A 17,753-nucleotide genomic window follows, 5' to 3' on the forward strand; every position below is an offset into this window, starting at 1 on the left:
GGGTCTCCAGTTTAAAGGTTCAGGTCAACTGCAACCTACCACTAGGTACCAAGAGATCTAATTACACCTAATGACGCATATTAAATTGCTGCAAAATACCATTCAATGATGCAATTAACTTATTCATTTTGATGAGAATCTGCATATGATAACCACCATGAACTCTTGATTTGTTTGCTGTGCAAACTTTATGACCAATTTATCATTTCTGAAGAAAATGTCTGATTCTATCATTACAAATTATTGAAAAAACAAACCAAAAATCGTTGGACAGAAATATCTATTAAAAATATATCTCTAATAAAAGTATTGTTTATAGCATAAACATTATGTTGCATATTTCAAAGTCTGCTGGTGGAGGCACAAGGTGGGCCCTTAAAATATCTGTCTGCCAGCGTTAAAACGCATACAAAGGATGAGTTATTTACACGAACAGGTATATCAAAGAAAGTGCATGTAAAATATGTTGATGTGGGGACATCCCAATCATGTCACATTCCGAGTGATGAACATTTAATGGTTTGTGCAGTTCCTTCTTACTCTACATTTTTCACTATTCTTATTATTCAACTGATAGTATATCCCCTAAATATTGGGACTCTTCATAATAGTTTTGTCTTGCTTGCTAACAATTTGATAAATACTTATAATGAATAAAATCATTGTCCGTACAGTACAATTTCTTTCGTCCACCCAGTGGACATTTCTGCCAAAAAAAGTAAACCAAAAAAAGAAGCAGTGGCCTTATGGTTGACATATTGCGACCGAACTTGGTATATAAGAGAAGTTAATAGAGACCTTTCATGGGTTTGTCTTTGCCCCCCCCCCCGAGAGTCGTGGTCAAGGTCACTGTTACTAAACATAGAAAATGGGTAGACTAGTACTGAATAACTTTAGTTGGGGTTGACAAAATGTGTCCAAACTAGATATAAAGGAAAAAAGTTTATGGAGACCTTTCACTGGACTGCGTTTGGGGCCCCTATGGTTAAGTTTACTGTTACTAAAAATGGGAAAAAGGTTGGTACTAAATAACTTTAGTTAGGGTTGCCATATTGCGACCAAACTTGGTATGCAGGAGGAGTTTATGGAGACCTTCCATGGGATTACGTTCCGGGCCCCTAGGGATAAGGTCAAGGTCACTGTTACTAGAAATAGATAACCGTTTGGCACTGAATAACTCTAGTTAGGGTTGACATGTTGTGACCAAACTTGGTTTTTACGAAGGGTTTTTGGAGTACTTTCATGGAATTATATGTCGGGCCTCTAGGGTCAATGTCAAGGTCACTGTTACTAAAAATAGAAAAAAACGCTTGGTACTGAATAGCTTTAGTTAGAGTTTGCATATTGTGACCAAACTTGGTATGTAGGAAGAGTTTATGAAGGACTTTCATGGAATTGCATTTCGGGCCCCTATGGTCAAGGTCAATATCACTGTTCCTAAAAATAGAAAATAACAGTTTAAACTGAGTCTCACATTGAAGGTTGAAGTTCTTTAGTTAATCATTGAAAACTTGGTTTCGTCGTGTTGCATACCTTGTTTACTTTTTAATTTGACCCTTTTTGCCCTTGGCAGGCATCACATGATTTGTGTTGTCATCTCTAAGACAAAAACGGCGTATAGTCCTACGACAGCTCTATCTTGTTATACACGCATGTGCCTGAACGAGCTCCGCTCTGTTTCTAACCCGTATTAATCAGTGGGCTCATTTTTTTAGTGAACATTGTTTCAACTGTAGTTTCTTAATTAAGTTAAAGTGCAGTATTTATTCGTGCAATTTACAGTTTTGTGCCCATTTTTCTTTAGAGGGAATAGTTCAAGTTTTTATAAATTCAAACATATATATCGATAAAAAACATATTCAAAAAATGTAACCATGCTAAATCAGCGACAGTTGGAATTAGAGCTCTTTTGTTTTTAATGATTTTAAAATGTCGAAAAGTGTTGGTAACGATTTTGCAAATTGAATTAACTGAATTAGGAAAATATAAACTGATACGTTAATGAGTCTCTTTAAAGCAGGCCATTGCATTTCGTCTGACATTCTTTGTCATTAGTTCTGATTCATACGTACCTTGTTAAATCAGGACTTAATATATTTATGTAGATTTGAACAGCTGATATAGTTCTTGTTTAGTTCATGATTTTCTATAGGTATTGATTGATTCATAGTCATGCATAAAAGATAGGATCATTTTAAATTGTGAATTTTAAACCCGATACTGTACTCGTTTTGTCTCGCAATAAAGTATTTTCTGTTTATTTAGAGGTATAATAGAAATCAAACGTTCAAGCCTAGCGCAGCTAGGCAAAGGCATATTTTTCATAATGACCTCCAACTAATTGATAATGTATAATTATAATGGTGAAATCATAACTGTTTACTGAAAATGCGCGCCCATTTCAACCGAGCATGTTTTCGGCTCTACAGCTGAAATATGTGACGTAAGAAATCGCATCAATATGAATAAATGAAGTTATTGATTGTCACTTTTTGAAAATATGTTTTCTTACTTGGTTTTTAGGCTGAACTAAATTGTCATTGGATTAAGTTTTGTATGAATGTTTCTTTATCGCAATGAAGCTTGTTGTCGTTGTTCGTTTTTTTGCTTTTTTGTTTTTCTTCAAGGAAATTCCCGCATTCTTGACATCTATGGTGAGGTAGTTGTCTCCATGAAAAGATGTTAAACATGAGATGTTTAAAACATTTAACACTAATTTATAATAAAATGTCAGGCCAAAACAGATGTTGACTTGTGCGACGGACGGATGTTGCATGCAAAACTCTTTTTGTCCATGTACTTTTTCTGACGCTTTCTCACGAAATAGTCAGCCACAAAACATTTCATTTCGAATGTTATGTGATATATTGGCCATTGAACCAATAATATGGAATTTAAATGTGGTATATTTTCAATAAATACTGCCATGCCATTGGTAAAAAAATGTTTTTTACCATATCGTCGTTGCGGAGTCAAAACCTCGTAACTCTGTTTTTTTGTGAAATGGGTTTTTTCATTCAGCGGGAAACAAAAACTAATTCCGCGCCTTCTGACAAAATCTCGTAAGTGAATGCCAATGGGAAATGGTCTTGGTAACATGTGACAAAACCTCGTACTCGGATTGGTCTTTCATCACATGAGTCACAACCCGCGTAACTTGAGTTACGAGGTTTTGACATTGTTACTTTAGTGTGCGATGAAAAAACAGCATTTTGAAAATTGTGGAAATATTCAATAATGATGATTGAAAGAGCATGTAAGTTGTTTTGTTGCTTATTATCTTCGTTATTTCAAAGCATAAACAAATACCATGCCTAAAAACTTACACTGTTTCTAAAGAAAACTTATAGATTGCAAGTTGCTTCATCAAAAATAATTTATGTTTTTAAAAAAGAGGATAAGTCTGTGTCTGGATACATTGTAATCCTACTGCTCTTTTTAAATTTAATATTCTGCTTTTGTACTTATGATTTATTGGTACGATAATTCATTTGGATGTCGAAAGAACCCCTATTTTAATGTTGAAATGAGATTCGAGAATTTGACATATATACTTGTGTAGATAATAATTCAGTTATAGTACAGATACGACATTTTGATTTTGGCTTCTGAAGTAACAACAGATGATAATCAAACGCAAACGTGAATAAATAAGAAAAGCATAAATGTATTTTATTGACCAGATTGAACTATAATTTATTGGAACATTTCCATGTAACAAAACCTTATTTTAACTTAGAAAAAATACCAGTTGCACAAAAATGAAACACAATTATTAATTTATAATATTTGCGAGGAAGGTTGGCCTTATGATATCAAACTTATCGTCTGCAGTTATAACGTATAAGTTTCCTTGACGTCCTTTCATTGCTACTCGGAAGAATCTCAGCATGCTTTTCTATAACTGTGCCTCCAATAAATTCCATGTTAGAATAAAAATAAATAACATCACTTCATCAACCATCAACCTTTTATTATTTTGTAGGTAACCAAAATGTCTGGTGAAAGTGACACTGAGTCTACAGGAGAAACAGAGTTACAAACGTATAAGTGTCATATATGTAATTTTAAACCGGGATTTTATGAACTCATTCACATTTTAGAACAAATAGTTTTATCAGGACCGTATCTAGTTACACTACGGAACGGGCAACCATATGTGCGTTGTGAATTTGCAGATTGTCAACGTTATTTTCACGTCAAATGTATACACCCTAATTTTCCAAATGAAGAACTAAACTACTCACATTTACAAAGTCTTTCAGAGTCAGGTATTCACTGTCCCGTTTGTGAACCTGGCAACAAAATATTGAATACAGATACAATTTATTTCATCATGTCAAACAGAGGTAAAATAATGGTTGCTATGGCATTGCAAGCCAAACAAACTGCAAACACAGATATCCAGTGTAAAATTCAAGGATCAGATATTAAAGTGTTAAGGCCGAACACTAACATTTCTGATAACAGAATCAGTACCGGACCATTCACAAATTCATATGACAACAGATAATGGTGTACAACCTGAAGTCAATGATCCCGCAATTACAGAACGTATAACATTAACTAGTACAAGAAAGGAGACAGATATATCGCCACATGATATTAATAACAATGGTGGAGTAGAATCTTCTGTTTTCGACATTGCAACAGATATTGAAGATGAACCATTTGCAGATCAGATGATAGAAGAGGCCGATTTTGATGACGATGTACGAGACCCATCTTACGTACCAGAAAGTAGCTCGTCAGATTCTGAACAACTAGATTTTCAGATAGATCAAGAAACTGTTGAAAGTATTAGAACTGGTACAAGACGAGAACTTGATATTCAGATAGATCACGAAGAAACTGTTGAAAGTAATAAAACTGGTACAAAACGAAAATGTACAGGAGTTACTCAGCGTGCTAAAAATAAACAGCTACGAATGAAACGGAAAGCCTATAGAGGCATGAAAAAAGTAGATGGACGATGGGGTAATTATGTGGAAAGAGGGGAGCGGTTTTTATGCCCAAGAAATTGTTCCAAACGTTGTGAAAAAAGCAGTGTTAGATTTTGTCCTACAATTACAGAAGAAACCCGACAAGAAATTTTTGATAAGTTTTGGGGCACTTTGGACTAGGACGAACGTAAAGTGTACGTGAATTCATTAGTTGGATCCGGTGTTCAAAATGTAAAAACGGTTGAAAACTCTAGACGAAGTAGATCTTTTCAGTACTTTCTATGGCAAAATAATGCTCGTGTACAGGTGTGCAAAAGTTTGTTTCTCACTACTATTGGAATCGGAGAGCACACTGTTTATGGATGGTGCAACAACTCAGCTAGTCGTATTCCGAGTAAAGAAGACAAGACAGGTAATTGTATAACGTATTATTTATTCAAAATGCAGTTAAATGATTGTACACATAGTTTACAAATATTTAGTGATAACAGATGTGTAATAGTTATCAAATATATAAATGATTATTATAATAAATTAATGTAAAAAAAATAAAATAACATTGCTACATGTATTCACATATTAGTTATACAACAATTAGCAATACAATTCATCCATTCATTTATGCCGTCATTCATTCATTCGTTCATTCATTCATTCGTTCATTGATATTTACACTAAAATTTATCCACCTAAATTATATTCATTCACTTGATACAAATAAATTGCATTCAAATAAATTTTGTTTTCAGAAACTCGAAAAGCGGAACAGCACAGACGGCATGATGAGCTTCGTCAAGGTGTGCGCCAATTTCTAGAAGAAATTCCAAAGCTAGAGTCTCACTATTGTCGAGCGTCTTCAAGTAAATTGTATCTTGAGCCTCTTTTTGACACGTTAAGTTCTCTATACAAGGAGTACCTGGCTTACTGTAAGGTAAGGTAAGGTAATGTTTTTTACCATGTTTTACAGCAACTGCTATAACCTCTTTACTTGTTAAATTTTTTTTTTTTAAACGGTATTAGATATAACGTCTCACTGTACGACAAATTTGTTATAGCTTCATCAATACTATATTGTGGTAGCGCAAATTTATCACACTATATTATCAATTAATAAATCCACTTTGGAATACTTTATCCTAAGCTCAACTTTGCAAAAAGCGTATGCACTTAATCATGGTTTATGTTAGCTCGTCGTTTTCAAAGAAACACACATAGAGGTATTGTCAAAGATGGGGGACGTGCATACAGTAACCTGCAATGACGTGCCTCTTCGCCCAACTGATCATTTTGACATTACGGACAAGTGTTTTTAGTCTCATAACTCTGGCAAATGTCACTCATGATAAATTCAGGAAACATACGAACGTTGTTATATTCGTGGGTAGCTCTTGATGATTATGGAATCAAAGCAAACTGATCTCAAAGTGTAAATAAGACTAATCTGACAAATGAGACTTTCCGTCCGATCTTGAATTTAGAAGGTGGACGATGGTGTTTATCGTGAAAAAGCAAGTGTGCGATACGAGATTTGGTGAGATGCTCGGACTTGGAAACCTTTACGAAGAGCGACCCATTATGTGTACTCTTTTATAAACACGTCGGATAGTGGCAGGAGTTGGGGCGGACGTAGGCCACCAGGACTACGCTTATCCCAAAGGTGTCCATGTGCTGTTCAACTTTTAAAAAATTAGTTTAGCTCTATTGCGAAGATAGCTGTTTAAGCTGACATGCATTCATCTGTAGTATGCTTCCGTGGTAGAAACGTGCGTGTGGCTAATAGAACGCGCCTTATAATTTTCGACCCCCCTGCGTATTTTGCAAGAAGCGAACGTCCTACCGCAATATCACTCCCAGCCTTGTACATGTTTGACGGAGGAAATCATCATTATTATATATGTGTTTGATTTCTGTTTTCCAAGGCGGATAATAAGACAAAAACCTATATTTACTCATAGCTTACTATTACAAGCATACCATTTATCAGCGGATTAGGAGATCTACCAATAAAGTTATAAACGTGAAGTCTTTTGGAAGTTGCTTAAAGAAGTTTGTTAAAAAAATCTTGGTTACGAAGCTTTTGGAAAGATCATGTTACATTGACATGCCCACAAATATACACAAATACGCAGCTCCATTTTTCAATCGAACTATCGACCTTTTAGTTTGTTGGAACATTTGTCTTGGACTTCGACCCGGGCAGACTTTCATGTTTTCTGTATACGACATTGATCACAGGTGGCCAAATATTTACTTTGATGAAAGCAATATTCTTCTTTATATTTCAATTTATTGATCATTCTAAACGGAAGAAAATTGGGATTCACATTACGTGAAATTATTATATAATTTTAAGATAAGACCTTTATACAAGCAGAAAGAAGAAACTGTGCCTAATAAGAAATTTATCATAAATAACGTCAAGCCTTTAAATGATTATATGATGTGTAAGACATAAATGTGAATGTGATACAGAGAGGTATTACCACAAATATTGTAATATATTTCAGAATTAATTCAATAAGAAATGCTCCCTAGGTTCAAACCACACCTGGTTATTTTTAGGTGCAGAATGGATTTATTCCGCTAGTTTATTTTCTATTTATATTATTTGTTTCCGACAGTTCAATACTTGATCAATACATTGAGCTCAAGATAGATCAATAAGTTTATAATACCTGACAGTCGCAAACAGAATGTTTATTTTACTAAAGCTCATCGGATTACTTAAGATAAATCTAATTCAAATATCATCAAAATATAAACGAAAAATCATAAGCTCTCAGATATGTTTTGACCGACAATTATATTTAGTTTGGTCCACGATAGGTCTACTTTAGTATAAAATATGCTTCTAGTGTTTTGAAAGATAAAAAGGACTTGAACCTAAAACAAATTATTATGTATATTTAATTAGAAAGCTACCAAAAACAATGACCAGGTGTACTCGGACCTCGGCGGAAGAGGAGCGGGTCGGGCCAACCTAAAACTGATAAGGTACGAATTTTTCTAAATCCTTTTAGTGAATCAATGCTTTATGCTCTTAATATGTGATGATGATAATAATATAAGATATGCTTTAAGTATCCCTTCTGACAGGGCTCGGACCTCCACCATAACGACTTTGTTGGTCCGGTGGAGCCTTGGCGACCCAGATGTGGATATTTGTACTCGCTAAAAAAACACTATCCGTTTACCAGCTTTAAAAAATCCATTGAACTTATAGTGAATGCATGCTTTACGCTCTTAATTTGTGGTGGTCATACTTTATTTATAACTATATGTATTAAGACAAAGAACTTGTGTATAAGTCTAAAAAAACTGTTCGTGCTGTTCGGATAATAATATGAATATACTTTAGTTATCTCCCCTGACAGGTCCCCGGACCTCAATCATAACAACGTGGAGCTGTCGTCCCTGGATCGACCTGGAAGTAGATATCTGTATTCGCTGTAAAACTCTCCGTATTTTAGGTTTAAAAATAATAATAATGATAATAATAATAATCATAAAAGCTTTATTTACTGAAGGCTACACATTTAGACATATGAGAACATATATTCTAATTTTCAATATGGCCTTCAAAGTAAAGTAACAAAAGAAAAGCATTATTCTTGTAACTATTTGATCCCATTATATTGAAACAATTGTGATATAGAGGATAAATGTTTGTTCCAGTGTTAGATCGCAATACATTTCACCGTGTGAGTAGGGAAACCGATATTAAATTAATTAGTTACTTTTGGTGTTCACCAGGTGAAATATATAACGATCGTTCGCTGAAACAAACATTTTTATTACATACTAACAAGGATATAAAACGTTTCTCTGCCCTCTGTGCGCTTACATTTGATTTGAAATTGAGAGCGGGCTACAATTTCACTCAGTTAAACAACAGTTAAAAATATCAAAATATTATTTCACTGTTTGGAAGAATGCAATGCCATTTCACTGATATGGTGATGGGCTCAAGTGAGATATGCGTCAGCAGCCCTACTGGTCAATCTTTAAAACATCCGTGAGTGAACACCAGTCACAGTCGTACTTTAGTTACTAAGATATATGGGAGGGAACATTTTGGGTGTGGCACTTGAGCCCATCACCATGACTTTGTGCTTCGGAGAATCTCAATCAAACTTCACCTTACAGGTAAGTCTCGTTTAATTGATCAATTCTCCTTCAGCACAAAGTCACGTGATGGCCCCAGTGAGATTTTAAAGGGTGTTCACGAAACGTTACAAACCAAGAACATTGAAAACTATTTTGGTTTATTTTCTATGTACAGTAATGCATGTAAAATATTAATCAATATTGCATTAATCGACAGAATTAGTATTATCAGCAGCTTTCAAAACACCTTCTGCAAAACTATGATCAGTCAAAGACTGTTTATTATAAAAATTATTAAATGTACATTCTGAAGACCAACCAGCGGCATTCATTATAGTTTGTATTGATGTGCCTGTCCCAAAAGCAGCGCTAGTTGCGGCTGACCTAACACTATGACCTTTAAATTGCTTGGTGTCAATACCGGCACTGGTTAGTACTGATTTTAGCCATCTGGAGATAGTTTCAGTTGAAACTCCTTTATGTGGTTTTTGGACACTAATAAACAAATCACTAACTTCCCCTCTTTTGCCGCTGCTTTGTTCTAAATAAACATCTAAGGTTTTAACTACACATAAATCAACATCATACGTATATCGTCTAAATGTAATTGGCTTTACATGAAATCCCGGCCTTGTCTGCTTAATTAGCTGATTTATCACAAATGTAACGGTATCTCCCGCATGGCCCATGTTCTTAATATCTAACATCTGTAATGATTGGGCTCTTTGACCAGAAAGAAGGGCCATGAGCATAACCAATTTCATGGTAAGTGGCTTAAAAGACAGTTTCTCTGTTGGAGACTGCTGTTTGAGATACCTAATTACCACAGACACATCCCAAGTGTTTACATAACAAGGCAGGGCCGGCCGCATGTTAAAAGCCCCTCTCATGAATCTAGAAATAATTGGGTGATTTCCTACTGAGAATTCACTGTTTTGTAAACAAATAAAGGAGGAAATAGCACTCCTCGCAGTATTAAGCACATTGTAAGTTAATCCCTCTGAGAAAAGTTTGTCAAGGAAATTGATAACATCACATACAACTGGACTAAAAACTTGAACATTATTTTCAGTGCAATACATATTCTACTTATTTATATACGTTGTATATTGCTTTTTCGTTGATTTCCTCCATGAACTCATAATTACATCAATGGCATTGTCTGATAAACCCTGATCTTTGTATTGTTCCCTGACACATGACATATTAACAAACTTAGTTTCTGGCATAAGGGGTGCAGTTTGTCTTTCGCATATGGCAATGTTAGAAGACGTTTCTGTGGTGGAACTCGCCGGGGTGACTCGACACACATTTTCATTAGTACCGGATACCACATCTGCGTTGTCCAATCTGGCACAACCAACAAACCATCCGCCTTGTCGTGCGCAACTTTTTGCAGTACCCTGCCTATCAGACTGAAAGGTGGGAAAGCATAAAATCTATATTTTGACCAGTCCCAATTACATGCATCGACACGTGCAGTCCCTGGGTCTGGTCTCCAGGAAATGTATTTGTCTACCTGGTGATTCAGCCTAGAAGCAAACAGGTCTATTTCAGGTGGAAAAAACTGTTTTGAAATCCTGTTAAACACAGAAATAGATAGCATCCATTCTGTATTGTCGTGAAATACTCTACTTTCTCTATCTGCAAGGTAATTATCTTTGCCTGGTACATGCTCAGCAGTTAGCCAAATATTATGCTGATAAGCATATTCCCAAATTACACGTGCAATATCATTGCATTGTTTTGAGCGGGTACCCCCCATGTCATTGATACATGCAACTGCAGTAGAATTGTCTACTCTTACTCTGACGTGCTTTTCTCTTAGGCACAATGTATAAGCTTTTAACCCAAGTAACACAGCGTTTAGTTCTAAATAATTGATATTGTCTTTAAAAGAAGCTTCTGCTATAGTCCACTGGCCACCTGTACTGTTATCTTCACATACTGCCCCCCATCCTTTTGAAGAGGCATCGGTTGTTAATGAGATCCCTGTAAAGAGGCGCCCCGCTGTTCTTGACAGCTTTTAACCACCAATCTAGATCAATCAGAGATTCAGCACTTAGTGTCATATGGGAATCAAAATTGCCTTTATTATATTTCAAAGCACTTGTTTTATCCTGTTCTAAAACTTTTGTGTAAAGTTTCCCATAAGGTATTGCTATACTATACGAAATCATTTTTCCTATTATTTCTGCTACCTGCCTAATTGTATAATTAGCAGAGTTCTGTAAAGTTTGTATAGCTAGCGTTATTGTTTGCACTTTTTGTTCAGTAAGTGAAATGGTCATAGTATTTGAATTAAGAATGAATCCCAAAAAGACAAGTTCCTGTGTTGGTATAAACACTGATTTTTCGTTGTTGATAACGAAACCTATGTCAGCAAGCAACTCTTGTGTGACAGAAACATTTTCTAGACACTCCGCGTACGTAGTGCCTTGTAAATACGAGTCATCCAAATACACCACAGACGGAAAACCTTTCATACGAAGACAAGAAAATACAGGCTTGAGAAGTTTAGTAAATTTCCTTGGTGCACAGGCTAAACCGTTTGCAAGACATGTATATTGATAAAGCTGACCTCTCCATATAAATCTCAAATATTTCCTAAATTCCTCAGATACGTTCACCGTATAGTATGCATCTTCTAAGTCTATTGACGCCATGAAACAACCAGGTGTTATAAGCCGTATAGCCGCATGTAAACTTTCCATTTTAAAATGTATGTACTCAATTGACTCATTAAGAGATTATAAGTTTAATATCACTCTGTATGAACCATTAGATTTTGGCCTTAAAAACACTGTTGAGATAAATTCTCCATCACAATGCTCTGTAGTCTCAATTACGCCTTTAAGTAAAAGGCCCTTTATTTCTCTATCCAGCACTATTGTCTCTTTTGAATTTAATTTAGTTTCACGTACATGAGTCTGATTTGGCGTGTCAATAAATTCTATGGTACAGGCATAAACAGTCTCTAAAATACTCTTGTCAGTGGTCAGTTGTTCCCATTGGGTACCGAAATGCTTTAGTCTGCCTGCTAATTTAATGCAGTTAATGTTAGAGTAACTCACCTCAGCTACATTGCAGGTTGAGGTTAATGTTTGGCATGTTGTTTGGGAGTCGCACTGGACTGTCCCCTGTGCGGTCCTCCTCGAGGATATCCCCTCCCCCTCTGTATTTGAGGAAAACGCGGTGGATACGGTCGTTGTCCTAAAAAAGAGCCTGATTTCCGGAAGGTACGGTCTTTCGCGTAAGGTGTCTGCCTGAATTTTCCTGCACGTACTTTGAATCCAATTTTGTTTGATTTAGTTATTGATTTCAACTGATCAGTTATATTGTCTCCGAATAACATCTGTGTGACTGGATTAGTATTGGAACATAAGGCCTGATATTCCTCGTTCAAGTCGCGCTTGATTGACTCACGCCTGCAGGCATTAGCATCTGCATTTCCCACGGCAGTCAGTGCTACGGCATCCACTAATTTTGTGACAAGTTCATCGAAATTCAAACTCTCCTGGCAATCCCGTCCTGCAACCAAGCTATCAATCACCTGCATGATCGGCACCATAGCTCTTAGTGTGAACTGCTGAATCTTTTGAAGCTTCACGTCTTTTAAACGCGTTTTCGCTTCAATTATTCTCCATATTTCAGGATTTACTTTAGGATGATTTAACTTCGTGACGTTTTCTGGCACGGGGTACTTATCTGCCAAATCATTCCGTTTTTTGACTTCCATTGTCTTGTCAATAATTTGGCCGTCAAACTGGCAAGTGGTCCCGAAACTGGTGAGCCTTTAGCTTCACTCAATGACAAAGCCGCGGCAATGTCCTCAAATATACCAGCCGCCGTAACTGGCTGGCTGCAGCTGGCCTGGTCAGCGACATCAGGCGTTGGCATTGAGGAAGACTCGTCTTCACTCTCATCGCATGGTTCTTACATTTGTTTGCGAAGTCGATCAACGTCTGACTTCAAATGCGCAAAATTTTGCATCATCTCTTGCATTAATGCAATCTGCTCCTGTTGGCCTTTCTTAATGGCCAACAAATCATTCTGTGGTGCCCGAGAATTATCCCGTTTAGGCACGTCCGAACTGTCTTCCTGATTACAGGGTATGTCTGTTACAGTTGGACAAAGTTCTTGTGATATTTTTTGCAAAATACCACCATCCATGATTAGTGTGATACACAATAACTGTTTATTTCCAAGTGTCTAATTAAAAACTACAATTATTATAACTAAAACTATTTAAATTCACAAATAACATTTTATAAATCCAATGTATCACTAATTCTTATAATCACTATGAGCTATCACTCTACAGTTAAGATAATATTGATGTGTACTCAGCAAGGGCTAGAACGCAATTGACCAGTAGGGCTGCTGACGCATATCTCACTGGGGCCATCACGTGACTTTGTGCTGAAGGAGAATACTCTATAAACCACAGAAACGCATATAATCAATTTACTTATATATGCTGGTTGTTTTATGGGTATCAAGGTAACTCTATTGGTAAAACACTTAAAGAGATTTAAGACATGCTCTTGAATATGTATTTATATGCATTGCTTCAAACCAAGTACAAACGTTATTGCGGAAAACCAATTGATTTTGTTTGAGCGCGCTCGAGAATAACCAAATAATTTATATTTATCGCATGTCTCATATTGTTGTAACGTATGATATGTCAATAATGGAAATACCGATTTCTCGTGTTTTTTTCAGGTAGCTACAACGTCGTGGGTTTATCAGCATTACTTCTGAGCGCATGTGTGAATGTCATGACAAGGAGTTGCTGCATGTTGGTGCACACAAACTCAACAAGAAATGCAACTACATAGGCAAAAAGGTATTATTCCATTTGGTTAATTCCACATGTGATCGTCACATAGCTTGGTCACTAAAACATGGCCCTTCAGTCATTTGATATTGTTTAAAAAATATGTGGCCCTTCAGTCCATTAATATTGTTTAAAAAATAACAAAAATAATTAAACCACAGGTAAGAAACACAATCTTTTTGTCGTCAATGAAACCGTCTGCCCGGTTCTATCCGGATGGCGAGGGTATTCACCCATCCATCGCGCGTCAAAAAAATCATGATACCCCTTAACAAGATCAATTCGCGTGTGTCGGCATTGACCTACACCATTGGCAATGTTGAAGAATATGCGTTAAGTATTAGTAAAAACAATCTTATCACGATTTCATTCTTTTCAAGAATGTTGGTACTTGTTTATAAAACAGACACCTCTTTTTAACGTACCGTTGTAGCTGAAATACTTTCTTAAAACTGATGAACGGGTCGCTTAAATGCAAAATTTATTTTTAAGGATCAAATTCTTTTAATCTTCAATCTTTTGAAGTTCATTATTCATCAAGCACCGTACATGCATCCTTATACACGCATATGCTTAGGTGTGTTATAGAGGGGAGAAAATTACGAAGAGTTTTTAAAGATCTTTATGTTTTCATAATCTGCATCTCAGAAGGGCTTCAGGGAGAGGGATGGTCTTAGGAACCCAATTACTGCACACTATCCAAACAACAATGCCTTGTGCTTTGTGATGGTTGCCCCTGTTATAAGAACGGCTTTTGACTTTGTTAACAAGGAAGAATTCATTATATATTTATTTATTATATTTATCTCTATTAGTTTCAATATTTTGCGTATTTGAACAGCTAGGAACAGTCCAGTAGGGCTATGATTATTGAATGGTCTGAAGCATGTTGGCACATAAACACGTTCATATTGTCGAAGGACATTTGTTTCGGTCAACTTCGGTATTTCCAACAAAACTCTGATAAAATCTTCCGTTATACAATCAGCTCAACTCGAAGAGACTTAACGAGTGTCTGGTGTTTTTGGTTATTAAAATGTTCATATTATAACATATTACTTATATCGAAAATATCGTTCACACGTAATAATTTTTTCTGCAATAAATCAGTAAAACAAAGTTCAGACTAAGAGTTAAAACTCTTACCCAGTGTCGTACAAGTAAAATAAAACATTGTTCTCCCTTGAAATTCGCACATTTTCTTTTTTGATTTTTTTCTTTACAATTTTATTTTGATTGTTTTGTTTGGGGTGATCATGTTTCCAAGTGACGCCAAAAATTGATAAGAGAGACTCAAAGGGACTTGCTCATGTTTTTTGGCCAAAAAATAGTTTTCTGAAAAATGAATCCTTAACCACTTGGCCACCAGGACTTATACAACATCTTATAACAACCCTTTGGTGAGTTGCGTCGTAAAAATGCATATTACAAACTCTAAAAACATTCTCACAATTATATATATATATAACAATTATTTATATTCTATTGCATGCTTGTACTTTTTTATGTTTATAATGATGAACAATACGTGCTTGAGTGAAATAAAACATCATGGTGTGTTTTGTTCTGTTCATCCATATATCACTACTAAAACTGCGTTTTATATGAAACTATTTTATGAAATACTGTAGCGGGTACTATTTTTGATAATTTCAGAGGAACTGGTAATTATCAAATGCTGGGCCGACGAGTTACAACACTAAGAGATGTAAGATCTATACGAAAGTTGGTTTTAAAAATAAGAATTTGAAACTTTCTGATAGATAATTTAAACCAACCAATGTAAGCCCATTATTTTTCCAATTTGAACCGGGTAGTGTTATATTATGCATGAAACTGTATATGCCTTTAACATTATTTTTATACTTGAAATGCGCAGCTTTAAGTTGGGATATACAGGTTTGGAAATCAATCAGTTACAACGCAATGTAAACTAATTGTCTCCCCCTGTATTACACAAAGTGAAAAATCTTAACGACATGAATTTTAAAACGGTAATTGATATGTAAATGACCGACGTACTTATATTTGTTTGACAATGTAACACTATTTTGTTATATTGATTCTTTAAATTTCAAAACACGTTCTGTACAGGCAGTTTTGATATGTATACATATTGTTATGTCCCTGCAACATTCTTGTTAAGTTGTTATATAAAATCATATTGTTTTGTTTCAGGCATCGAATACAAAACCTGAACAACTGTAATCAAATATCTGACAGAAATTGCATTACATTGACTAGAAAATTCAAACAATATTTTGTAACTACTTTAATTCTAATACCCTTCTCAAAAATGCTAAACCTTCCGATATTATTTATGTTTTTTACAAAGATTATTATAAATGAGGTGTCGCAACCACTTCATGGCGTAAATCTACATGTTGTCCCATAGAAAACACCTGATATGGAAATTCGGCGTTCGGTGGAGTAATTGGCCTTTAATGCACTGAAGAGACCGTTGGTATGCTGGAATTTGGTGCCAATATGAAAAAGTCGACTGTTATGCATCACTGATTGCCTATTACGAACGCTTGGATTAGCTATCACAGCTATGGAATTGAGGTAAACAGATACCGAAATTAGCATTGATAATAACATCGATATATAATGGAATTAATAGAGGCTATTTGATGATTTCAGTGTAAGATCGTATTTTATTTCAGAAGTGACATAGAAAAACATATGTTCATGAACTATGAACCCACGAGTGAAATATGAAGTACACTTTTACTATAAACTCAGCATTAAACACACCATTAATTTGCAGTTTCGCCCAAATACTTTATGTTGTCAGTCAATTATATATGTTTTGTATTGGTTTGTCCATATTTTATACATTTTCGTCACCTTGGCACAAAAATTCATGTCAATAACATATATTTAGACATACACTTTTTTGCATATTTAAATCAAATTGATCATATCCTGTGAAGGTTTTGGAGCTACATTTTGCTTTAAAATATGGGTTTTATTTTGAAAAAAAAACCACAATGATTCTTTGTCATACATTTTGCGCAAAATGTCATGTAATTTGCCCACTTTATATTTTGTTTCATTTCAAATTTGATGAATTGTCATGTACAATGCTAAATTCAGTTAATGTTTTATGATAATATTGTATGGAATTACGTCTTCTGCCATGCCAATCAGAAGAGATCTGTCTTCAGACTCATCTGCTTGTTGTGGGGTGTATTACTGTGAAATACCTATACATTAATACCGACGTCGGCAAATTCACCATACCACAAAAGCGAAAACAGTAACTGTTGGTCAGTAAAATCAGTATAATAATGGCCATAGTGTGTGTTGTTACATCATTTGTTGTCTCAGATTCTTCTTTGTTAAATGCTTCTTGTATATCTTCCGTACAAATGAATGAATATGTATTAGAGCAATTATATGTCCAGCTAATAGTTTCAATTAATTGTGTGATTGATAAACACGATCAAGTTACACTGCCATTGGTTTAGCCACCATCCTCAATAGCTTTGAAAGTTCAAAAGCATTACTGAAAAATGTAATACTGTTATGCCTGAATTAAACTGTATAAGGATTCCGTCGTAGAGCCAACATTTTCGGTAATGCTCAAGGAAAGTTCTTATTTCTTCGTTGAAACAAAAGTCGTCTAGCCTACGTTGACATTTGTTACTCAGATCACTATGTTTCTTGTAAATCATCCATACAAATAAATGCAGTTTGATTAGAACAATTTTCTGTCTCCAGATAAATGGTTCATTAAAGTGTGTGATTGATAGACATGACCAAGAAGCATTGCTTTTACATCATCTTCAATAGCTTTGAAAGCTCGAAAACTGCCAAGAAATACGGAATAATTTAATAAGATATTGTTATTCCTG

At 35.3% G+C, this 17,753-nt stretch overlaps 1 long non-coding RNA gene across 1 annotated transcript; it reads left to right on the forward strand.

The window, feature by feature from the left end:
- Positions 1 to 7,728: 7,728 nt before the first annotated feature.
- Positions 7,729 to 16,832, forward strand: LOC128236612 (uncharacterized). The gene is made up of 4 exons (XR_008261394.1): positions 7,729 to 7,937; positions 13,779 to 13,902; positions 15,550 to 15,601; positions 16,072 to 16,832. It is a non-coding gene; the product is annotated as an uncharacterized LOC128236612 (long non-coding RNA).
- The last annotated feature ends 921 nt before the right edge of the window (positions 16,833 to 17,753 follow it).

The sequence above is a fragment of the Mya arenaria genome, chromosome 6 (genome assembly GCF_026914265.1).
Source record: "Mya arenaria isolate MELC-2E11 chromosome 6, ASM2691426v1".
Lineage (NCBI taxonomy): Eukaryota > Metazoa > Mollusca > Bivalvia > Myida > Myidae > Mya > Mya arenaria.